This window comes from Bufo gargarizans, chromosome 1 (genome assembly GCF_014858855.1).
Source record: "Bufo gargarizans isolate SCDJY-AF-19 chromosome 1, ASM1485885v1, whole genome shotgun sequence".
Lineage (NCBI taxonomy): Eukaryota > Metazoa > Chordata > Amphibia > Anura > Bufonidae > Bufo > Bufo gargarizans.
The window spans coordinates 376,532,411-376,559,770 of record NC_058080.1 but is presented as its reverse complement, the minus strand read 5'-3'; positions in this window follow the sequence as shown (position 1 = coordinate 376,559,770).

The window sequence follows — 27,360 nt, the reverse complement described above, 5'->3', positions numbered from 1 at the left end:
CTTTTTCCTTCAGAACTGCCTTAATTCTACGTGGCATTGATTTAACAAGGTGCTGATAGCATTCTTTAGAAATGTTGGCCCATATTGATAGGATAGCATCTTGCAGTTGATGGAGATTTGAGGGATGCACATCCAGGGCACGAAGCTCCCGTTCCACCACATCCCAAAGATGCTCTATTGGGTTGAGATCTGGTGACTGTGGGGGCCATTTTAGTACAGTGAACTCATTGTCATGTACAAGAAACCAATTTGAAATGATTCAAGCTTTGTGACGGTGCATTATCCTGCTGGAAGTAGCCATCAGAGGATGGGTACATGATGGTCATGAGGGATGGCTAAATTCGGACTCTACCATTTGAATGTCTCAACAGAAATCGAGACTCATCAGACCAGGCAACATTTTTCCAGTCTTCAACAGTCCAATTTTGGTGAGCTTGTGCAAATTGTAGCCTCTTTTTCCTATTTGTAGTGGAGATGAGTGGTACCCGGTGGGGTCTTCTGCTGTTGTAGCCCATCCGCCTCAAGGTTGTGCGTGTTGTGGCTTCACAAATGCTTTGCTGCATACCTCGGTTGTAACGAGTGGTTATTTCAGTCAACGTTGCTCTTCTATCAGCTTGAATCAGTCGGCCCATTCCCCTCTGACCTCTAGCATCAACAAGGCATTTTCGCCCACAGGACTGCCGCATACTGGATGTTTTTCCCTTTTCACACCATTCTTTGTAAACCCTAGAAATGGTGGTGCGTGAAAGTCCCCGTAACTGAGTAGATTGTGAAATACTTAGACCGGCCCGTCTGGCACTAACAACCATGCCACGCTCAAAATTGCTTAAATCACCTTTCTTTCCCATTCTGACATTCAGTTTGGAGTTCAGGAGATTGTCTTGACCAGGACCAACCCTACATGCATTGAAGCAACTGCCATGTGATTGGTTGACTAGATAATCGCATTAATGAGAAATAGAACAGGTGTTCCTAATAATTCTTTAGGTGAGTGTATATCTGTGCATAAGCCTAATCTATCATATGCAGTCATCTACAATCATTTTGTGGGACTTATTTTAACTAATTATCGATATAAAAGTTACGTTTTAGTAGGATAATTATTCAGTGATATATAATGGCATGGATAAGTAAAAGTTTTCCAAAGCTATTACCACATAAAGTGACATGTCAGATTTCCAAAATTTGGCCTGGTCATTAAGGAAAAAATGGCTGTGTCCTGAAGGGGTTAAACCAGTTGTCTGAACAACCACTTTAATATGAGAGTTGGCTTCAGAGAGACCTTGCAAATAGTACTTAAAAATACAAACTCTGGGGGCTAAAACGTATCCCCTAGACCTTACAAATAGCAGTTTATCACATGAAAAAGGGTTGTCCATATGAGACAATTAATTATTAAAGGGGTTCTTAAGGAATGATTTAAAATGCCCATAAGTCATCTGTCCTAGAACGTGAGTAGGACTAGTAGTTTCTACTTGTAGAGTTGCCTAAGTGGGTGAGGGGCAGGGCCTCACTACTCTGCTCTACAATAGATGGTAATGATGTGATCCTACCTATGTTATGCCATCATGGCTGAGCAGCCTGACAGGAAAACTCACCAATGTGTAATATATCCAAGTGCCATAGTGTAGCATGTACTGAGGCATGTACTGGAAGCAACCAGTCATGTTGACATTCTAGGACTGGTAGCTCGTGGCCATTTTAAATCATTCCTAGAGAACCCCTTTAATGTCCACGAGAAGACAAATGTCTGCTGCACTACCATGTACTTATTTTTGGTGTTTTGAACATGTTTATACCAAAATATTTTTGGATTTTTTTATTGGTTTCAGTGAAGAATATCATCAACTTATACAAATAAATAAATGGGCCATACAAACAATACGGTGAAAAGCTGTTTCATGTAAAGTCCCCTCAATATCATGGGGGCACTGCCTCCGACTGGAGAAGAAAAAGTTTACCCTCCATAGGCATCAAGGCATCTTTGAATCCATGGATTTGTCTACCTCAGGATGTGGTCACAGCAGGAACAGTAGACAGTTTAAAAAAAGGCTTAGATAAATCTTTAAATAATAGTAATGCTTATGAAAATGTGTAGAAACCTAACTTCCTTCTGGGATTCACGTCCCCACCTATTCCTTGGTTGAACTTGGTGGACTTATGTATTTTTTTAACCATATTAACTTCGTAACAACACATTGCTTTATAATGTAAGATATGATATCACCAGATCATGTGGGGATACAAATCTTTTTTTAGTATGTTTGCTCACGCATAGTCACACATTGCAGATTACATACAGTCCGTATATGAGCATTCTGTATTGTTTACTCACTGTATTTGACATTTAATAATGGCTTTATGAGGTTTTAGAAGCAAGTTTGAGCAGAGGTCATTTAGCTAAATTCAAAAATGGTAATATTTTAGCGTTGCTGCCTTGACATTTACCTTCAGGTATTTCCATTATCGTTTCACTTTGTACACGTTGCACATTAAAAGGAATGGAAATACACATTTCTTTGGAAACTCTGAAAGTTAAAAAGTCAGTGGAAAATTTCTCACACATCCTTGTGAGGATTTTAGTTTCTTCTGCAATGAATGAATAGAACTGTTACGTATTATATGTATCATACTTTCCAGATGTGTTACAAGGAGAACTGATGATAGCACATGGAAAGAATTCACTGAATTAAGTGATACTGCTTTAGAATACTGAATGTATATTCATGAGTTTCTTTGTCTTCCATCAAAATGACTTGCAGTTACAGTGAACCAATTTTTCTACACAGTAAGGGCTTGTTCACACGACTGTATGGCTTTTTCAGTGTTTTGCGGGCCCATTTTTAACAGATCCATTTTTCCATTTTTTATTTCAGTAGTGTTTCCGGTTCCATTCCATTTTTCCGTTCCGTTTTTCCGTATGTCATATACAGTATCATATACAGTATACAGTAATTACATAGAAAAAATTGGGCTGGGCATAACATTTTCAATAGATGGTTCCGCAAAAACGGAACGGATACAGAAAACATATGGAGTACATTCCGTATGTGTTCCGTTTTTTTTCTGGACCCATTGACTTGAATGGAGCCACGGAACGTGATTTGCGGGCAATAATAGGACATGTTCTATCTTTGAACGGAACAGAAAAACGGAAATACGTAAACGGAATGCATACGGAGTACATTCCGTTTTTTTGCGGAACCAGCCTGTATACGGAACGCAAAAAGCTTTTGTGAGAATGAGCCCTAAACCTGTGGCAGACAGGACTATTTATTAGATAAAATAAAGTGGGTTAAAACACAGAAGACATGCGGATCTCCAGCTTAATAAAAAAAAAAGGGGGTTTTCTGGGACTTAAAAGAGTTGTCTGGAATTTTAACCCTTCATGACCATGCAAGACGCTGGTCGTGTCTTTAAAGCGCAGGAGGCACAATAGCCGCCAGGTTTCTGCTGTTTTAATGTCTGCAATTGGTGATAATGCCGATTGCAGACATTTAACCATTCACAATTGATCAAGGCAGCTGAGATGGCTTTCCCCGGGAACGCGCCTGAGCCTGAACAGGATCCCAGGGCAAAGATTGGGGAAGTTGTTTGTTCTCTATAATAGTCTGGAGCCTTAAGTAGGATCCCAGACTATTAGGGCTGTTTCACACGAGCGGATGCCGTGCGTGACATCCGCTCCGTGAAAGAGTGCCAAGACCCGATGAAGACTGCAGAGGCACGGAGCATTAACATGATTGATAATGCTCCGTGCCTCTCTGTGATCTATTTACTACGAAATCACAGTGAGATAAAGTTGTCACTGTGATTTCGTAGTAAAGAGATTACAGAGAGGCACGGAGCATTATCAGTCATGTTAATGCTCCGTGCCTCTGCAGTCTGCATCGGGTCTTGGCACTCTTTCATGGAGCGGATGCCACGCACGGCATCCGCTCGTGTGAAACAGCCCTTACAGCTGTAGTTCTTATGGAGGCTTGCAGGTGGCAGGGATCCCTAAGAACACAGCGAGTCTTCCATACACTGCAATGCTAAGGGAACTTAAAAAGGGTAAAATTAGAGGTAAAAAATATAGTTTTTACAAAGATTAAAAAATATATAAAAATTAAAATTACCTCACTTTCCCCATTATAAAAATAAAAATAAATAAAAAAAGAAACAGCATGGACATTATTGTGTTCCAAGTTGTCCATACTATTAAAATATAACTGTATTTATCTTGTACGGTGAATGCTGTAATGGGAAAAAAAATTAATTGGCAATTTTTTCGCAAAAATCTAATTGAATAAAAAGTGATCAAAGTTATACACACCTCAAAATTGTATAGATAAAAAGTACAGATAACCCTGCAAAATAGTCCTTATACAGCTCCTTAGACATAACTATAAAAAAGTTATGGGGGTCAGAATATGACGATAATTTTTTTTTTTTTTTCCATTTTTATATTAGTATTAACATAGTGGGTGTGTATACCTGTAAAACCTTATATGAAACGCTATGCAAATGTGGTATCGCTGTAATCATAGTGACTCGGAGAATGAAGGGCATCGATCAGCTTTACCACATAAGGAACACCATAAATACAAAACCCATAAATACCTTTTTTTAATGTCAGACCATTTGGAATTTTTTCCAGCTTCACACTAAATTGTATGCAATTTAAATACCGTCATTAGAAAGTACAACTTGTCCTACAAAAACAAGCCCTATAGTGCTATGTGAATGGAAGTGAAAAACAGGGAGTGAAAACACAAAAATGGAAAATCGCTCGTGGCTAAAAGGGTTAACAAAAAACATGCAAACCGCATCCGTAACAACCAGCTCTATTAAAATATCACATGACCTAACCACTTAGCTGAACACCGTAAAAAAATAAAAATAAAAACAGTGCCAAAAAAAGCAATTTTTTGTCACCCTATATCACAAAAATTGCAACACCAAGTGGTCAAAAAGGCATACCCCCCAAAATAGTAACAATCAAACTGTCACCTCATCCCGCAAAGAATGAGACCCTACCTAAGACAATTGGTCGAAAAATAAAAAAAAACTATCACTCTCAGACAATGGAGACACTGAAATATGAATTTTTTTGTTGCTTCAAAACTGCTATTATTGTGTTTAAGTGAAATAAATAGGAAAAGCATACATATTAGGTATTGCCATGTCCGTAACGATCTGCTCTATAAAAATGTCACATGATCTAACTCCTCAGAGGAACGCTGTAAAATTAAATAAATAAAAACTGTGCCAAAACAACCAATATTTTGGTCACCTTGCCCCATAAAGTGTAATAATGAATGATCAAAAAATCTTATGTACCCAATAATGGTACCAATAAAAACATCAACTCTTGCTGCAAAAAACGAGCCCCTGCACAAGATGATCGACAGAAAAATAAAAAAAGAAGGTGTTCAGAAAATGGAGACACAAAAACATAATTTTCTTTTCAAAAATGCTTTATTATGTAAAGCTGAAACAAACAAACAAATAAAGTAGACATATTTTATATCATTGCATCCGTAACAACCTGCTCTATAAAAATAGCACATGATCCACCCTGTCAGATGAATGTTAAAAATAAAAAATAAAAACGGTGCCGAAACAGCAATTTTTTTGTTACCTTGCTTAACAAAAAACATAATATAGAGCAATTAAAAATCATATGTACCCCAAAATAGTACCAAAAACTGGAACCTTATCCCCTAGTTTTCCAAATGGGGTCACATTTTGGGAGTTTCTACTATAAGGGTGCATCAGGAGGGCTTCAAATGGGACATGGCATTTAAAAACCAGTCCAGCAAAATCTGCTTTCCAAAAACCATATGGCGCTCCTTTTCTTATGCCCTTGCCCTTACATCAGTTTACAACCACATGTGGGGTGTTTCTGTAAACCGCAGAATCAGGGTAAAAAATATTAAGTTTTTTTTGGCTGTTAACCCCCGATGTGTTAAAGAAAAAAAAATATTAAAATGGAAAAAAATCGGCCAAAAAAGTGAAATTTAGAAATTTCATCTCCATTTTCCTTTAATTCTTGTGGAACACCTAAAGGGTTAAAAAAGAGTTAGTAAAATCAGTTTTGAGTAACTTGAGGGGTGTAGTTTCTACAATGGGGTCATTTATGGGGGGTTTCCACTATCTAAGCCCCACAAAGTGACTTCAGACCTGAACTAGTCCTTCAAAAGTGGGTTTTGGAAATTTTCTTAAAATTTTAAGAATTGCTTTTAAAATTATAAATCTTCTAATGTCCTCAAAAATAAAATGACATTTACAAAATTATGCCAACATAAAGTAGACATATGGGGAATGTAAAATATTCTATGAGGTATCACTTTCTGTTTTAAAAGCAGAGAAATAGAAATTTAGAAAATTGCGAATTTTACAAAATTTTGGGTAAATTTAGGATTTTGTCATAAAAAAAGGTGAAATATATTTACTCAAATTTATGACTATCATGAAGTACAATGTGTCATGAGAAAACAATCTCAGAATGGTTTGGATAAATAAAAGTGTTCCAAAGCTATTACCACATAAAGTGACACATGTCAGATTTGCAAAAAATTGCCTGGGCAAAAGGTTCAAAACTGGCCAGGGGTAGAAAGGGTTAAATGGCTATTGATTTTTTTTTTTTCACCACATTGCCTACTCTTAGCCACATTTTTGTAAATCCCCAACCACCTCTTTATATGTTGACTGTAGTGCATATACTTTGGATAGCCAATCAATCTTTGTAGGCTAGAACCCAGAACCTCACAGATCAACAGAGTAAAGGGACTTAGGCATTGCAGTGTCTTCATTTTAATGCTTGCATGGGTCCACAGAAGCACAAGATACTCCACAATATAATTATGATCATGCACTGTAAATGTAAAAGACACAGCGTCCATTTGCTGGCAGAACCAAGAGCACGGCCCGACCTATGAAGAAGCACCCCGGGCTCCTAAACGTTGGGGAGAAGGGGCAGAAACACTACCTGGTGTGCAGGGAAGCCCGTGAGAGCCTGTCCCTGCTTAGTAAAAATGAACTTATGTTCTGCTGGCTCCCTGTTCCTTGGTTGGTATTGCGTTTACTCTGGCTTTGACTTCAGGTTTCGGAGTCATGGCATACTACATAAAAGATAAAATTTGTTTAAATGCAGAAATGCAAGGCATTTATGGAGAACAATACTTTGGAAAATCTTGCATGGAACAGTGGACTGTACCTATAGAAAATATGCAAAAAAGCACATAACATAACATGTTTCAGTAACATAATGCGAACAGACATAGAGAATGATGACATAATTAATAAAAATAAGTCAATTCCATTTGAAGGTTTAAGCCAGTTGGATAACAGCTGCCCCTAGTCAGTATCCAAAATGCTTCACGTCTGAGAAGAAACCCTCCTCGTTTGGGTCGAAGCACATTTTCAATTTTCTTTCACCTGAAGTGAGTTTGTATCTTGTTGGTGCATATTCACAAAGTGCATTGCAGCACCGGACAGGCTTTTGTGTTAAGGACTGGCTATACTGTTCAAATTTTCACCGAAGATTACATTTGTGGCACTCAATAATATAAACAATGTAAGTGCTATTACAATTTACAAATTAGGCCAACGTATGTTTAGAATTGTTGGAGGTAGATGTCACCCGTTTAGTGGGTACAAGTGGCACCTATTTAGGCCACATTTGAAAAACCCTTACAGGAAAGCCAGTTAGTGGGTTTGCTGGTCTGAGAGGAATACATAGAGGATGCCACCAGGTTGCCTAGGGTTATACCCCGTCTCACCAGAAACCTACATCCATTAGATAATATGTCCTTCACTTGAGGGTCATCATCTAACATAGGTCAGTATTTGGTGAACAAGGAAACAATCTGATTATACTAAAGGGAAAAATCAGTGGAGAACGTAATACATTCAGTATTGTTTGAATATGAAATAATGTTTGTTTATTTTTATTTATGCTTAGTAAAAAAAAAAATCCTTGATTTGGGTGATATTCATGGCACATTTTATCATCCATGTGAGGTAACCCCGTTCTTTGGGACAATCACTAATGGTCATGCAGTCTTTTTCTAAATCCGCATCATGTGAACAGGCACGGCATGCCCTGATAAATTCACCTACAGATATAATTCGGATAGTGTGCCTGGGATGACAGCTATTTGCAGCAAGCATAGTACTGCGAGAAGTCGGTTTATGATACAATTTCGCAGTACGTTTTTTAGTTGTATCATTACCTGTCAAGGTTATATCCAGAAAGGCAATTGTTTTTGAGTGAATAGCTTGGGTAAGCCATAAGGAAAAGGGATTATCATTGATGTAATGTACAAAGGTTGGCAAGGACACCACAGGACCATGCCAAATGATGAGGTCATCAATATAGCATCCAACCGACCTATACAAAACAAAAAAGGATTACCCCCAGAGCAATATAGCCTTCGTCAAACCATTCCATAAACAAAATGGCTAATGTTGGTGAAAATCTGGCACCCATAGGGCAGCCTTTAGTTTGAAGAAAAGAACATCAATAAAAGAAAAATAATATTAATTTAAGCAAAAAAATAAGTATTTTAGGGATTTGCTCTGGTAGGCTGGGTAAGAGGACGCAACACAGAGGCAAGACCACAGTTGAAAAGCAAAAGTCAGTGTTTATTCACACAAAAAGGCAGAAAAGAAACACAATACTTGGCAGGGCCCTGGTGTTAATTTACACCGCAGGAGTTCTCGTGTTAATTCACACAGCAAAAGTCCACAGAACTCAAAAACACGTCACCTGGCTGTCCACAGCAGGCTTTAGGGCACCTGGCTTCCAGCTGGCAGCTCTCATGTAGCTCTCAGCCTTGCAGTATGGCAGATCTCCTTAGCTCCCAAAAACACAGCGCTCCCACATCTCCACTATCACCTGGAGGTTCATTCCACACCCAGCTGAGCTGCTGTCTGGGCTTTTAAACCCCAGCCCAAAACCTGGCCTGGACGTGGGGAACAGCCACCCAACTGGCTCTTTGGCTTCTCCCAATAAGAACCGGCCTGGATTGGCTTTACAGCTACACTAAGTAAAACAGTGTCAACGAGCGCTAGCTGCCGCTGACACACAAAATTACAGGTTCTTATCTCCCTGAGGCCAGGAACCTCGTTGACACATACCTTCAGTCAATGATGGACCCCTGCACCTTCCTACAGTATATATTCTCTCAAAGTCTCAGGATAATCAGTAGATTTATGAAGATGGGATGATAACACAGAGATGGCAGCTAGTGGGGAATGGAGGGATACAAAGCCTGGACGTCACAGGTAAACCACAAGCAAAAAGAAGAGTCCCAATGGATTTGGTTCATGGCATTTAAAGCTTTTTTACTGTCCTTCAAAAAGCTGGGAGCCCGTGCTGCCTAAGGATGAAGTTGACTGTCAAGCCATTGGCAGAGCTTCTCAAATAACAACCCTGAGCAAAATACAGTGGGGCGGCATATAGGAAGATCATGCATTATTGGAATGCAAGAGTTGGCAACATATCGAGATTCCTTTACCTTATTGCTAATGGCTCCCATAGACAATCTGATCCTTTCTCTTTGTTGGGTCTCTATTAAGTTGGCAATAGGTTTCCCTGTCCTGCAAAATGTTGGTAATCGCTAGTTCATAGTCTTCACTGTTTAATACCACCACCATTCCTCCTTTATCAGAGTTGCAGATGGTGATTTTATTTATTAGATTGTAGTTTTTTTGGAGCTGTATATTGGGAAAACACTCACTGCAGTGAGAAATAATGGCTTGCGATCCTTCTGATGTATAGACTACTGTGCTGTGTGTAATAATTGGCCTACTATGCCCCGCTCAATGTGCCTGCCTACCTGCCTGAGAGTTCTAGCCCAGAGAGTGTCAATGCTGTGATGGTCTCTCCGTGGTTGATAGTATCCTGATGTCCAGGCAGGCTTGGGGGCACAGTCCTCAGAAGATGCCTAGATGGTGGATCTGCCCTGGCAGGTGGAAATCTCCAGAAGTGAGGCGTTTTGGATTGTATTGTAGGTCTTTCTGACCCTTCAAGTTAATGGTGACTTCACCCCTCACTCAATCTGCCTCACTTCTGAAGCTTGCCATCGGCCGGGGCAGCTCAGTGATCTAAGCGTTTTCTGAGGACTGTGCCCCCAAGCCTGCCCGGACTTCAGGATATCATCACCCACACAGAGACCATCCAGCATTGCCCTCCCCTGGGCTAGAACTCTCAGCCAGGCAGGTAGAAACATTGATGGATGCTTCAGTTCGGGTGTATGCGATTGGGGCAGTAATAGGTCAATTAATACATGCAGTACAGAATCCATCTACAGAGGGAGTGCAAGCCATTAAGGAAGCAGTTAGTAGGGTCTGGCACTGCTGGACCACCCTGACTGCAGATTATCAAATGCACTTTTTAGCATGATTTTTTTCTTGTTAAAAAGTGCATCTTATAGTCCGGAAAATACATTATATAGGGTTTTCCCAACTTCCTTACTTATTCCAATTAAAATACAAGGTCATTATCTGTAGAATTATGGTAGATTTTAGCAATATGATTTGAGTGCAAGTGTGTTCACTGTCAAAATATAATATATATCAGATAACAACAGCAATAAGAAACAACAGACATATTTCACCGGTACTTAGTTGCTAATTTTCTTGTTTTACTCTGAGGTGGAGTGATAGTCATTGAGAACAGACGCTCTGCTGGGTTTATTTATTGAACTTTTCTTCCCATGGTGTTAGAGTTCAAGCTAGGTGTTAGGTGAGAGGGCAACTTGATGGCTTCAGTATGGTAAGAACCAGAGACAGATGTAAGTAGATTCCATGGAGATTCCTAAGACATGGCCTCTGAGGTTAAGTACTTCCTGAGGTTGACAGGTCCAGCTGAAATACATATCTGACTCCTCCTGGAATTTCAGGCATTTAGAGAACTGAATGTGCACATCACTGGGCTCAGGCAAAGATAAACTATTGGATAAACAATAACTAGTATCTGTGTCTTATCAACACATGAAATAAATTTATGATGATGGTTATTTGGATAGCTAGAACAGCAGGCCTGGAACTGCACATACACTGAAAACGGTATATGCTTCATAAGACCATTATGAAGATGAGATTGATCGGAACTTGTTTTGATAAGACAAGACAAAATTTACAATGAATGTAGATGCACAAATTGTGGTAATTTTAAACCAGAAAATTACGAGGATAAATGTACTTTTCATACACAGTATATTATATAAACCAGCAGTCCTCAACCACTGGGCTGCGGACCTCTAGTACTGGTCTGCAAGGAGTGCCAGTGTTGAACAGCAGGGACAGGAACTATTGGCTCCTGTGCCTGCCATTTAGCCTCATAGGAAGAAAGCCACTAGGCCTGAGGGCTATGAGGAAGTGCTAAGGTGTAGGATGGTTGCGATGATGATATAATCGCAACCTTTCGGCACCAGGTCATAGACAGCATGACATCATCACACCGCCAGAGACTCAGAACGGAAGGTCGCATTGACGTTCCCCACTGCCAGTACTGTAGTACGGAGAGCCAGAGCAGCAGGCTGCTAGAGGCTTGCATCACAGACAGCTGGACGAAGGTATTTAGTTTTTTTTTTTTTTTTTTTTGATGCAAACAGTACTGGGGGCACCAAGGAAGAGGGGTTGGATGTATAATTTAAAGGGGTTGTCCGGGTTCAGACCCTAACATACTCATAATTTCACCCAGGCAGCCCCCCTGATGTTATGCTCTCCCTTGCCCTGTGCAGGATTGCGCAGAGCAAGGGCATTTTTATTTACTATAACACACTGCTAGGTGGAGGCTTCCGCCCTGCAATGTGTTAGGTGACATCACCGGCTCTGATGGCACGGCTTTAGTGCTGCTCTAACCGTTTTACAGACTAGGGCAGCACTAAAGCCCACCCACTAGTGCCGGTGACATCACCTGGCTCACTGCTGGGCGGAAGCCTCCGCCTGGCAGCCCTATGGAGAGCCCGGTTCGTCACCGGAACTCCAGAAAATGCGTGATTCAGCGCAGGGCAAAGGAGAGCATCGGAGCAAGAACTGCTCCGATGCTCGTCAGGGGGGCTGCCTGGGTAAAAATGGGGATATGTCCGGGTTCAGCTCTGAACCAGGACAACCCCTTTAATGTTGGCACTATATGTGGAGAGGCACTAGTGGGAAGGCACAATATGTAAAGACACACTATTGGGGGGAGGGTCGGCACTATATGTAACGATGCACTACTGGGTGGGGTTGGCACTATATGTAATGAGGCATTACTGGGGGGCACTACATGTAAAGAGGAACTACTGTGGGGGGGGGGCAATATATGTAAAGTGGCCACAACTGGGAGGCACTAAATGTAAAGAGGCCACAACTGGGAGCATTATATGTAAAAAAGGCCATTACTGGGGGCATTATATTTGAAGAGGGCACTATTGGGGGACATTATATGTAAAGAGGCTACTACTGGGGGGCGTTAAAGAGGACACAACTGGGGGGTGATATATGTACATAGGGCACTACTGGGGGGATATTAGATCTACTTGGGCCTAAATGGGAATGGTTACTAAGTAGGGGCATAAAAGCAGGCATTAATACTAAATAGGTGTGTTCAATTATGCAGAAACAAGTTGTGGTCAAGAGACATCATCAGAGCGATCTGTGCAAGACTGAGAAAAAAAGGAAAGAGAACGACTCCAGTCAGAGGAGACATCATCTGTAAGTCACTGAGAGGGGGCCTAAACAGAATTATTAATTATTGTGTTTTGTTATGTGCGTGATTTATCCCCGACACTCCCCCCCCGAAGCACAGGTCCGTGGGAAAATTGTTTTCCGTGAAACCAGTCCCTAGTGCAAAAAAGGTTGGGGACCACTGAATAGAGTTTGTTTACACTGGGGTAGAATATAACAGAAGAATAGTATTATTCTATACGGTAGAATTGATGAGCATAAAAACCGAAGATTTCTTTGCATGTACAGTATAATGGTAATCTGTAACGCTATTAATAATTATTATTAACAGAATAACGACAGGTTTTACTTAAAAGGAACCTGTCACCTGCAAAATGCATATTATACCGACCACAGTACCTTACAGTATCCCCCAGTGTGTTGCTAATAGTTTTTTTTTTTCCTCTTTGTGTTTCTTCATACTTGTTTAAAACGCTGTTTTAATGTCGGTTGGCGCTGTCTCTGAGTGAGGCTTAAAGTCAAGGGGGCAGCGGCCTCCTTGCTTCAAGTAAAGCTAAGCCTGCCCCTTACTCCTCCTCTCTACAATTAGATGGACATGCTGCCGTGATGCCTCTTCTAGCGCATGCGCGGTACGCTGGCTGTTACAGCGTGATCCTCACTCACCCGCCTGCATTTTGCTGACTGCAGAAGCGCCGGACAGTTTGATTGTGCGCGCTCCCGGACGTCACGCTGTAACAGGCAGCGTACCGCGCATGCGCTAGAACAGGGGTGCTCAACCTGCGGCCCTCCAGCTGTTGTAAAACTACAATTCCCACAATGCCCTTCTGTAGAATGATAGCTGTAGGCAGTCAGGGAATGATGGGAGTTGTAGTTTTGCAACAGCTGGAGGGCCACAGGTTGAGCATGCCTGCGCTAGAAGAACGTGATCCCGGCATCACAGCAGCATGTCCATCTAATTGTAGAGAGGAGGGGTAAGGGATGGCTTAGCTTTACTTGAAGCAAGGACTTCAAGTCTGACTCGGAGACAGCGCCAACCGACATTTAACATTTATGATGAAACACAAAGAAGAAAGAAAAACATGATTAGCAACACACTGGGGGATACTGTAAGGTACTGTGGTCCGTTTAATATGCGTTTTACAGGTGACAGGTTCCCTTTAATATATATCTTTGCTATGCAAATATAAATTGAGGAACACCAGCATTGTTGGTTATTTGTGTATTTAAAGACAAAATGTAATCAGAAATTAACTTATTGTTTAAATCACATTTTTATGTTACTTTTTTTTAAATGATATTTGAAAAATTTCCCATGTCACTGCATTTAAAAAGAAAACCATATATTCTTCATAAGATCATAGAGGAAATTGATTGGAACCTGTTTTGATGAGACGTGGCTCGTTGTAACTAACTTTACAATGACAGTAGATTCACAATTTGTTATAATTTCAAACCATATAATTAAGGGAATAAATTTACTTTTGACAAGTAGTATCTCATGCAGAGTTTGTTTATACTGGGAATATACTGGAAGAATAGTAATGATTCTTTACTGTAGGATTGTCCCTGTGACTTATCAAAAGTGTACTGAAAGCACAGTGCGTTACACCGATGGTCTGTGTCCGCCACAGTCCTCCTGTCCCAAGCAGGCGCAGGTGTCACTCCTCTCTCCCTTTATGTACTGGAACCAGTGCTCAATGAACTTCCTTTCAGCACTGTGAGAGGTAATCCATTCCTCTTGTGCCCTGTCCAGCTACTGATTAAAGTGCTGATCAGCCTCCCTATGTCACTGGTCTATGGATCCATCTTTGAGGTTTTCTAGTTTCTAGTAACCAGCAAAAGTGTGATCTGTTGTCTGACTACCGTGTACCGTACCCTGCCTGGCTACCGATTCTGCTCCTTGCCACCTGCCCTGACATTGGAACTGCTACAAGGATTATGCACATACTTAGCCTGCCCCAACCTTGGAATTGCTATCTGCAATACCAACGTACTCAACCTACCCTGAGGTTGGACTGTGTTCAGACTATGCCTTTTGCCTGAGTCCCTGGTGCTTCGGACCAGTTTCTTTGACCCCCCCCGTGGGTCAGCTGTCAAGTACACCAGGACTACTTCAGTCATGCCCCAAGAGGAAGCGTGAAGCGAAACGATAGTCGGCTGCACAGACCAGGGTCAGTAAGGAATGGGTATTGCTGAATTACATGCACTTTAACTTTTTTTCTCTCCCCCTGCAGTCCTTGTTGTGTGGGGTGACACACATGCTCACATAGCCGTACTGGCTATTGTGTCTTGCTATACATGTTCTGTGTGCACTTTATATGAGCCTCACTCAACTGTAATTGCTATAACTGTGGGTGGGGGGATACTAGTCCCTGTTTGTGGGTCTGGAGCTCTCTCTGTTTTTATATACATGTCTGTAACACTATCGTCTTTCTATGACTACTGTTTTCCTGTATGTTTTTAATTATATACCTTTGATGGATGTCTAATAAAGAAATTATTGATTATAATAGTTTTTTGCGTGGTAGCTTTTCTAAGCAATTTTAGGTAATATATAGACTACTCCAGTAGGTAGCGGCCTGGTCATTTCCTGCAGTGAAGTCCAGATCCCTGTACAGTGATTAAAGGGTGAATATCAGGGACCCACCAAGGACAACGCCCTTAGGTTTAGCCAAGAGTCAAACTGGTTATTGGCACAGTGGTGACACGTTCCTTTTAAGTTGTTAATCTATAAGAACCTGTAGTAAATATATTATGCACAGCTTTTAATTTTTTTGTAGGTATGTTTATTTTAATTTGCTAATATGACAGCACAGCAACATATGCAATAGCTCTTCATGGAGATTATCATTATTCACATCAGGCTTACCATGTAATTTCACCATCACAGACTCAGACTTGGATCAAATTCATAGAAGGCCAATTAACCTGTAAATATGTTTTTGGAGTAAACCTATATGTATGTTTTGTGCAAGAAAACCAGAGTACCAGGAGGAAACTCACGAGGAAAAGAGGAGAGCATACAAGCTCCATGCAGATTTTGCTCTTGGTCAGAATCTAAACCTGGACCCTAGCACTGCAAGACACCAGTGCTATCCACTAAACCTATATAGCGGCCGTACCTGAAATATGAAATACCGTAAATATAACTAATATATATACAGTATATATATATATATATATATATACGTTCTTCATTATGTCTCTTGGGCTAAGTCTACTTGGCAACTTTAGCCACAATACATGGTGTGCGGTCAAAGATTACAATGCAGAGCTGTCAGCCTTAGTGTTAATAAATGTGAAGGGGGTCGCTTTGTGATCTGCAAGTTGCCACCACATGACAGTCGCAGGATCTAATTTCTTGCAGCTGTTAAACTTGGTCCTCAAGCATTTGTCTCGGAGATGTGTCTGTAAAAGTGTCCAATGTGACCATGAAGATTGTGTACCGTGAAGACCACAACTCACTGCATTAGCAGTATATAAGCATGGCATAAGCAGGATATGACACAAGCTATCACAACGAATAACAAAAAAGTTTTAAGGAGTGTGTGCGGGAGGGGGAATGAATCTTCAATCATCTTTACCTTGGGTGTTCTAAAGCTTGTTTTGCCTCTGCTTTGTCCTGTTACTTATGTTATTCCCAGTCACATGAACAGTATGGCTACCATAAGGAATTGTTTCTGTAAATTCTGAGTATCAGGGTTTAAAAGAGTATTCCAATCTGGGACATTGATGGCATAATTCTAGGTTATGCCATCAATGTTACACAGATGCATGTCCCACCTATGGGACCCGCTCCTATTTCCAGATAGGATAGGAGCAGGTCTCAGAGGTGGGATGGCATATCCTAGCGATATGCTATGAATGACCTAGATCAGGGATGCCCAACCTGTGGCCCTCCAGCTGTTGCAAAACCAACTCCCAGCATGCCTGGACAGCCTACAGCTATTAGGGCATGCTGGGAGTTGTAGTTTTGCAGCTGGAGGGCCGCAGGATGAGAATCCATTACTTAGATGAACCAACCACTTTAAGTAAAAGAACTTTTAATGATACATTACACCCAGGGGTGGATTGGGAAATTAAAGTGGCCCTGGAAAAAAACTGTAAGTAGCCCCATGTTGTAGGTGGGCCCAAATTGACAGAAAGCAGGGCCAACACAAGTAGGCGGGCCAGCAATACCATATTGTGGCACACAATACCAACCCAGTGGAACCAAAGACTGCAGTGAAACACAATAAACTGCTCCAGAAGAATTAAAAAGCACAGTACAGCACATAATACCTCCTCAGAAGCTGCCCCTCTGTGGTGGCCAGCACTAGCTGCCACATTCTGTTCTCCTACTCCACTTGCCTCATGATGGCAATAGAGTTGAATTCAGGAATCAGGAGGGCATCTGTGGTTGCTGACCAGGTACATAACACTTGACACCCCCAGCGTTTAATTAACCCTGGGAGTGACAGATAATTACTTACCTGGTTGGTGCCCAGGAGGAGGGCTCAGGCGGTCCCCTGGGCATCGGCCCACCAGGAAATTCCCCTGTAGAGTCTATAGCCAATTTGCCCCTGATTACACTTAGCATTAACCCTATAGAGAACCTCTATAGATTCAAGTAAGAACTGCTGAGAGAATGTCTGGTCTTTTGTAGCACTAGGTCTTGCATCTGTAAGCGACAAGACTGTTGTGTTGGCTTTCTTTGTACGTGTTGGCACTCGTTCATAGGCATAAACATCAGATCCCAATTGTTCTAATATAAAACCGGATAACAGATACAACGTTCTCCTCCATGTCTGCAGTATATTTTAATTTTTTTACTTCATCTTTCACATCACATTACATTTCTACTAGGGCAATAGGTCCAGATGTGTGATTTTCTCATGCAAATTCCCAATCACAGTCTTCTCAATTCCCTGTTGTGCATATCAAATACAAGACACAAGTGAGTTTCACAGATGCCAGTAACTGTTTGTTTCTAAACATTGAGATAACATCTTGGCTAAAACCACATTTTCCAAATTTTGAGAAACCTATTTCATATATTTCCATAGTTACATAATAACATAGCATTAGCATGGTCATAAAGCTGGAGAAAAATAACCATTTGTGATATCAGACTGAATCTGTTCAGCACAGATCATCATTTTTTCAGTAATATGGAAAAGAACCAAGAAACCATTCTTGGTCCTGAATTCAGAATATAGCCTGCAAACTGCTGATAAACTACATTTTGAACAGTGCATAAAATCATTATGAAATAGTTGTTTTGCCAGGTACGTTCCTGCAGATAATGACCCTTACATAATCATTTGAACTGACATAGCACATTCTCTTAGTACCATATACTCACATTATTTCTAACATATACAGTCTAGACAACACCCATCAAAGATATACCGTAATTGTAAAGACCTTCATCTAAACAGTCCATGGGCTGTGATCGGAACAAGGTGCCTGCTCAAATCATTGAGCAGCAGTGGCGTACACAAAATTCATGGGGCCCTGGTGCAAAACTTATCCATGGGGCCCCCTCGCTGTCGCCCCCCCCCCCAACCCGTCGCAAGAATTTACTTGGGCCCCCTGGATTGGGATTAATAATGCTCCGTGCCTCTCTGTGACCTTTCTACTACAAAATCACAGTGAGATAAAGTTGTCACTGAGATTTTGTAGCAAATAGATCACAGAGAGGCACGGAGCATTATCAGTCATGTTAATGCTCTGTGTCTCCGCTGTCCGGAGCAGGGCTTGGCTGTCTTTCACGCAGCGGATTACCCGCACAGGATCCGCTCATGTGAAAGAGCCCTGAGCCCAATGCATGACTACACTTACACAGTCCTAATAAAATCTGGTCCTACCTCATCCAGGGTGTGGCTGGCGTCGGCGTGATGTCTGCTGGATCCAGAACAAGTAATGCCCAGATATGTGTTCCCCTCACTGTAGTTATGGCCAGATATGTGTCCCCCTATGAAGGATTTGCCGCACTGACAGATCCTCCTTGTGTTATGAGCCGGCACATACCCCCCAAAAAAACTAAAAACTTACCTACTCTCTGAACCTGCTCTGCTCCCACTGTCTTGTTCATAATCCCGTCTTCTGGCGAGCGTCGGCCGTGTCATCCCGTCAACCAGCGTGATCCCGCGAGACCTGCCGCGGCGGTCACGGGTCTGGAGCAAGGCACTGGCAGCAGCCCTGGAAGGGTGGAGGAGGTGCCAGGCACAGAGGCCGGGGCCCGACCGGCCATATAATATTAAAACTTAAAAAATAATTTGCGGTGGGGCTGCGGGCCCCAGCTGCCTTGGGTACAGAACTACTGCAGGGGCCAGGGGTTCACAGGCGGCCGGGCCCCCTGGAGTGCCGGGCCCGGTCGCAACTGCGACCGCTGCGACCCCTGTATGTACGCGCCTGTTGAGCAGGCATCCAGGGACAATGCGTGGAAGGGTCGGCGATCACAGCAAACCGCAGGTCAATTCAGACCTGCGGTTTGCGGCGTTTACGGGAGTTGCGGCGGGAGGTCTGCGGTGCCATCGGGTCTCCGTGCGGCTGTAATGGGGACCCGATGGCATGGAAGGCAGCACCATGCCTTCCTTAGCCATCAGCGCTGCCTTCCTGTGAAGAGCCTGTAGATCCAGCCCCCTGGATCTCACAGGCCGGAAGCTGTATGAGTAAGGCCCCTTTCACACGGGCGAGTATTCCGCGCGAATGCGATGCGTGAGCTAAACGCATTGCACCCGCACTGAATACCGACCCATTCATTTCTATGGGGCTGTTCACATGAGCGGTGATTTTCACGCATCACTTGTGCGTTGCGTGAAAATCGCAGCATGCTCTATATTCTGCGTTTTTCACGTAATGCAGGCCCCATAGAAATGAATGGGGTTGCGTGAAAATCGCAAGCATCCGCAAGCAAGGGCGGATGCGGTGCGATTTTCACGCATGGTTGCTAGGAGACGATCGGGATGGAGACCCGATCATTGTAATTTTCCCTTATAACATGGTTATAAGGGAAAATAATAGCATTCTGAATACAGAATGCATAGTAAAATAGCGCTGGAGGGCGGTTAAATTTTTTTAAAATAATATTTCAGCTCACCTAAATCCACTTGATCGCGCAGCCGGCATCGCCTTCTGTCTTCATCTTAGCTGTGTGAAGTAACAGGACCTGTGGTGATGTCACTCCGGTCATCACATGATCCATCACATGATCTTTTACCATGGTGATGGATCATGTGATGGACCATGTGATGACCGGAGTGATGTCACCACAGGTCTTATTACTGCATACAGCTAAGATGAAGAAAGAAGGAGATGCCGACTGCGCGATCAAGTGGATTAAGGTGAGGCAAATTATTTTTAAGTTTTTTTTAACCCCTCCAGCGCTATTTTACTATGCATTCTGTATTCAGAATGCTATTATTTTCCCTTATAACCATGTTATAAGGGAAAATAATACAATCTACAGAACACCGATCCCAAGCCCGAACTTCTGTGAAGAATCGCGCGTGTTCCCGCAACGCACCTGCACATTTTCCCGCAATGCCTGTGTGAAAGAGGCCTAATATAAACTGTATTACTCATACAGCCAATGCATTCCAATACAGAAGTATTGGAATGCATTGTAAACGAGATCAGACCCCCAAAAGTTGAAGTCTCAAAGTGGGACAAAAACTAAATGAAAAAAAAGTTGAAAAAATAAATTTTTCCCCCAAATAAATTTAAAGTTTTAAGTAAAAAAACAAAAACGTCATTTCCACAAAATAAAGTGATAAAGAAAAAGGTAAAAAATTGGAAAAAAATAAGTTGACATATTAGGTATCGCCGTGTCCGTATCAACCGGCTCTATAAACATATCACATGACCTAACCCCTCAGATGAACACCGTAAAAAATAAAAAATATAAACTGTGCTAAATAAAAAAATATTTGGTCACCTTACATCACTAAAAGTACAACAGCAAGCGATCAAAAAGGCGTATGCCCACCAAAATAGTACCAATCTAACCATAACCTCATCCCGCAAAAAATGAGCCCCTACCTAAGACAATCACCCAAAAAATGAAAAAACTATGAAAAACTATTTTTGCGCATGCGCGGGATTACAGACGGGAGGAGGGAGGTTAGAGCAGAGACTAAGGGCAGGCAGACGCGGTGGAGGGGGAGTGGCTTTGTATAAAAATGACCCAGGGGCCTGGGCACCGGCCGTTGTAACACCGCCCCTGGGCACCTTCACAGCCTCATTTGCATACGGATTAAAATTGTTTTTCTGCACAACGATGCTAGCAAGGAACTAACGGTAAGCACAGTTTTATTAGGGGGGATGCCGTGGACATAATAGGGTGAATCTGCGTGAAAGACTCCCTTTAACAAAGTTTGTAAAATCCGTTTTTAATACCTTGAATGGTGTAGTTTCTAAAATGGGGTCACTTTTTTGGAGTTTCTACTCTAGGGGTGCATCAGGGGGGCTTCAAATGGTACATGGTGTAAAAAAAAACAGTCCAGCAAAATCTGCCTTCCAAAAACCGTACGGCATTCCTTTCCTTCTGCGCCCTGCCGTGTGCCCGTACAGCAGTTTACGAACACATATGGGGTGTTTCTGAAAACTACAGAATCAGAGCCATAAATAATGAGTTTTGTTTGGCTGTTAACCCTTGCTTTGTAACTGGAAAAATATTATTAAAATAGAAAATCTGCCAAAAAAGTGAAATTTTTAAATTTTATCTCTATTTTCCATGAATTCTTGTGGAACACCTAAAGGGTTAACAAAATTTCTAAAAATCAGTTTTGAATACCTTGAGGGGTGTGGTTTCTAGAATGGAGTCATTTTTGGGTGGTTTCTATAATGTAAGCCTCACAAAGTGACTTCAGACCTGAACTGGTCCTTAAAAAGTGGGTTTTTGAACATTTCGGAAACATTTTTTAGATTTGCTTCTAAACTTCTAAGCCTTGTAACATCCCCAAAAAATAAAATGTCATTCCCAAAATGATACAAACATGAAGTAGACATATGGGGAATGTAAAGTAATAACTATTTTTTGTAGGTATTACTATGTATTATAGAAGTAGAGAAATAGAAACTTGTAAATTTGAAAATATTTCCAAATGTTTGGTAAATTTGGTAGTTTTTATAAATAAAAAATGTTTTTTTTTTTACTCCATTTTACCAGTGTCATGAAGTACAGTGTCAGAATGGCCTGGATAAGTCAAAGCGTTTTAAAGTTATCACCACGTAAATTGGCACTGGTCAGATTTGCAAAAAATGGCCTGGTCCTTAGGCCTCATGCACATGACAGTATTTTTTCACGTTCCGCAAAACGGGGTTCCGTTGTTCCGTGATCTGTGTCCATTTTTTCTCCCGTGTGTCTTCCTTGATTTTTGGAGGATCACCAGACCAGAAAAGTGAAAAAAAAATCTAAGTCAAGTTTGCCTTGAAAATGATTGGAAAAAAATGGACACGGATGACAATCTTGTGTGCCTCCGTCTTTTTTCACGGACCCGTTGACTTGAATGGGTCCGCGAACTGTTGACTCGCTTGACTTTCTCAGTCAGATCATTCACTCTGACCAGAAAGGTAAGGGGCACGAGTGACTCAGAGAATCACACATTATACTAATAAAAGTGGGCATTAGTGTTGAGCTCGAATATTCGAATAGCGAATATTAATCGCGAATATCGCAACTTGGCTAATACGCGAATATTTCGAATATAGTGCTACATATTCGCTATTTTGAATATTCATAATTTTTTACATCTCAAAACATGATTCCTCCCTGCTTCTTTTTGTGGGTCAATGAGTCATTGGTCCACAAGCAACTTAAGCAGGAAGGAATTATGTTTTCATATGGAAAAAAATTGAAGAATATTCTAAAAAACAAATGTATAGCAATATAGTGAATATATTTGTTATTTAGAATATTCGCATTATTTTTTACTATCTGTACAGTTGTTTGCATACTCCTCCCTGACAAGCGTCCCCATCATCGTCGCTTGTGGGTTAGAAAATACCATTGGATCTGAGTTTTCCCTGAGATTGTGATAACTCAGATCCGATGGTATATTCTAACCCACAGGCGTTCCCATGGTGACGGGGACGCTTGTCTGGGAGCAGTATGCCAAAGTGGAAGAACAGTACACATTGAAGACAAAAAAGACGAATATTCTAAATAACGAATATATTCACTATATTGCTATAACTTTGTTTTTTAGAATATTCGTCATATTCTAAAAAACTAAGTTATAGCAATATAGTGAATATTCATAAAATATACATATAGACTGTAATTTAGCTAATATAGTGCTATAGTACTTTTTTTTTTATAGTGTAAATTCTTTCCAAAACTGAAGTTCAGAAGAGGCAAAAAAAATTTGACTATAAAAAAAAGATTATAGCACTATATTAGCTAAATTACAGTCTATATGTATATTTTACAAATATTCGCTATATTGCTATAACTTAGTTTTTTTGAATATTATGAATATTCTAAAAAACTAAGTTATAGCAATATAGCGAATATTCGTAAAATACACATATTAGCCATAGCCAACCAAGAGGAAAGTTGCCTTATACAGTTAAAAGAAAATCGCAATTACCAAATAATTAAATTGTATATTATTCGCGATAAATAGAATAATGACGAATATTTGATTTTGACAAATATAAGACAAATATTCAATCGAATATTCACGAAATATCACAAAATCGAATATAACACCTCCCGCTCATCACTAGTAGGCATCTTTATCTAGGCCTAACAAGACAACAGTTATATCAGGGTGTATTTATTAATCCCTTAGTGACCAGCCCGTTTTGCACCTTAGTGGGCAAGTTAATTTTTTAATTGTTGCATTCCAAGAGTTACCATATTTTTGCTTTATAAGACACACCTGACCTGATAAGATGTACCACCTAGGGTTTTAGAGAAGGAAAATAAGGAAAAATAAATTTTCTTCAGACCTTAGATCAGACGCCCATATCAGATCCTCAGATCTGAACCCCATATCAAACCTCATATGAGACCCCAATCAGACCCCCTTTAGATCCCCATAACAGATGTCAGAACAAATAAATTTACCTCTCCTGCTACTCTCCAGGTCCGGCATTCTGTTCTGAAGTCACGCTCCCTGGTCTTCTCCTGGCAACGCTTCACTATGACCTGACTGCATACAATGTCGGGACATAGTGCACGCAGTACGTCCAGACGCTGTATGCAGTCAGGACACGTGCAGCGACCTGGAGAAGATCAGGGAGTGGTGACTCCTGCATACTAGTGTTTCCATAATGAAAACGCTCACTAGTATTCGCTTTACAAGATGCACTGCATCCCCCCCCCCCCTACTTTTGTGGGAAAAATGTCCATCTAAGGGTCCATTCACACATCCGCTTGTGTTTTGCGGATCCGCAAAACACGGACACCGTCAATGTGAGTTCCGCATATCTCTTGCACTCTCATAGAAAATGCCTTTTCTTCAGACAAGAATAGGACATGTTCTATTTTTTTGCGGAACGGAAGTGCGGATCCGCATATGCGGACAGCACATTCAGGCCCCATTGAAAATGAATGGGTCCGTACCTGTTCCGCAAAATTGCGGAAGGGATATGGACCAATTTTGCGGACGTGTGAATGGACCCTTATAAAGAGAAAAATACAATGTTTATATATACAGTACAGACCAAAAGTTTGGACACACCTTCTCATTCAAAGAGTTTTCTTTATTTTCATGACTATGAAAATTGTAGATTCACACTGAAGGCATCAAAACTATGAATTAACACATGTGGAATTATATACATAACAAAAAAGTGTGAAACAACTGAAAATATGTCATATTCTAGGTTCTTCAAAGTAGCCACCTTTTGCTTTGATTACTGCTTTGCACACTCTTGGTATTCTCTTAATGAGCTTCAAGAGGTAGTCACCTGAAATGGTCTTCCAACAGTCTTGAAGGAGTTCTTAGAGATGCTTAGCACTTGTTGACCCTTTTGCCTTCACTCTGCGGTCTAGCTCACCCCAAACCATCTCGATTGGGTTCAGGTCCGGTCACTGTGGAGGCCAGGTCATCTGGCGCAGCACCCCATCACTCTCCTTCATGGTCAAATAGCCCTTACACAGCCTGGAGGTGTGTTTGGGGTCATTGTCCTGTTGAAAAATAAATGATGGTCCAACTAAACGCAAACCGGATGGAATAGCATGCCGCTGCAAGATGATGTGGTAGCCATGCTGGTTCAGTATGCCTTCAATTTTGAATAAATCCCCAACAGTGTCACCAGCAAAGCACCCCCACACCATCACACCTCCTCCTCCATGCTTCACGGTGGGAACCAGGCATGTAGAGTCCATCTGTTCACCTTTTCTGCGTCGCACAAAGACACGGTGGTTGGAACCAAAGATCTCAAATTTGGACTCATCATTTCCACTGGTCTAATGTCCATTCCTTGTGTTCTTTAGCCCAAACAAGTCTCTTCTGCTTGTTGCCTGTCCTTAGCAGTGGTTTCCTAGCAGATATTCTACCAGTGGCGTAACTACCGGGGAAGCAGCTGCTTCGGGGCCCGGGCTGCCAAGGGGGCCCAGCGCCCCAGCAGCGTGTGTGACAGTTTATTTTCAAGTTAGTTAAATATCGTGTTCAGGGCCCCTTCACAGCAGCCGCTAGTGTGATCTAATCTTACTGTCTGCTAAAGTCTCCTGGTCTGGGATTCGAACCCACAACCTCCAATCTATCAGTGAATCAGTGGCAAAGCATTTACCCTCACAGCCATAAAGGCTGTATTACAACTGATTGGGGGGAAAAAAAAAAAAAAAAAAATACATCTATACACATGACAGCTGCCCAAACACACCTAGCACTGCTATATCTGTATATGACAGCTGTCCCTGCACACTCAGCTCTGCTATATCTCTATATATGACAGCTGCTCCAGCAAACCCAGCTCTACTACATCTATACACATGACAGCTGCCGAAACACAGCCAGCTCTGCTACATCTATACACATGACAGCTGCCCCCAACACACCAGCACTGCTATATCTCTATATGACAGCTGTCCCAGCACACTCAGCTCTGCTATATCTCTATATATGACAGCTGCCCCAGCAAACCCAGCTCTACTACATCTATACACATGACAGATGCCTAAACACACCCAGCTCTGCTACATCTATACACATGACAGCTGCACCAGCACACTCAGCTCTGCTATATCTCTATATATGACAGCTGCCCCAGCAAACCCAGCTCTACTACATCTATACATGACAGATGCCCAAACACACCCAGCTCTGCTACATCTATACACATGACAGCTGCACCAGCACACTCAGCTCTGCTATATCTCTATATATGACAAGCTGCCCCAGCAAACCCAGCTCTACTACATCTATACATGACAGATGCCCGAAACACAGCCCAGCTCTGCTACATCTATACACATGACAGCTGCCCCAGCACACTCAGCTCTGCTATATCTCTATATATCTATCTACTGTATAGCAATACTTAGAGATATATAGATGTAGCAGAGCTGGGTGTGCAGGAGCAGCTATCATATCTAAAGATATAGCAGAGCTAAGTGCGCTGGGACAGCTGTCATATAGAGATATAGCAGTGCTGGGTGTGTTTGGGCAGTTGTCATATGCATAGATGTAGCAGAGCTGGGTTTGCTGGGGCAGCTATCATATATAGAGATATAGCAGAGCTGAGTGTGCTGGAACAGTTGTCATATAGAGATATATCTGAGATACTGCTATATCTGTATGGGACAGCTGTCTCAGCACATTCAGCTCTGCTATATCTCTATATATGAGCAGCTGTCATGTGTAAAGATGTACACTTAGCCAGCTATAACAGTAGAAGTCTCATATTTTTTCAGTCAGCCGCAAGGCAGCTGGTATGGTCTAGTGGTTAGCTGCTTTGCCTCTGAAGCAGAAGGGCGTGGGTTCGAATCCCAGCAGAATCTTTTCTCAAATACAAGCACTGACTCCATATAAGGACATACAAGGCGGGACACAGGAAGAGGCTGCATCGCATCGCTGACATGGAGGTAAGTTGAAGTGTTTATTTTTTATTTTTTTAATACCCGACTGTTACTGCCATGGGGGAGCGGGAGGCACCTGATACTGGCAGTGGCACCTGATACTGGCACATGGGGGGAGGGGGGTTGGCACCTGATACTGGCACCTGGGGGGGGAGGGGGGTTGGCACCTGATACTGGCACATGGGGGGGGGAAGAGGCACCTGATACTGGCACATGGGGGGGAGGGGGGGGGGGGGTTGGCACCTGATACTGGCACATGGGGGGGAGAGGGATTGGCACCTGATACTGGCATATGGGGTGGGGGGGGAGGGAGAGAGGCACTTGATACTGGCACTTTTTTTGTGGGGGGGGGGAGATGGCACTATGATACTGGGACATGGGGGGGGGGGAGAGGCACCTGATACTGGCACCTGGAGGGGAGAGGGGGGTTGACACTTGATACTGGCACATGGGGGGGAAGAGAGGAACCTGATACTGGCACATGGGGAGGGGGAGGGAGAGAGGCACTTGATATTGGCACTTTTTTTGTGTGGGGGGGGTGGCACTTGATACTGGGACATGGGGGGGGAGGAGAGAGGCACTTGATACTGGCATGTGGGTGGGGGGGTTGGCACTATGATACTGGCACATGGGGGGGGAGAGGCACTTAATACTGGCACTTTTTTGGGGGGGGGGAGATGGCA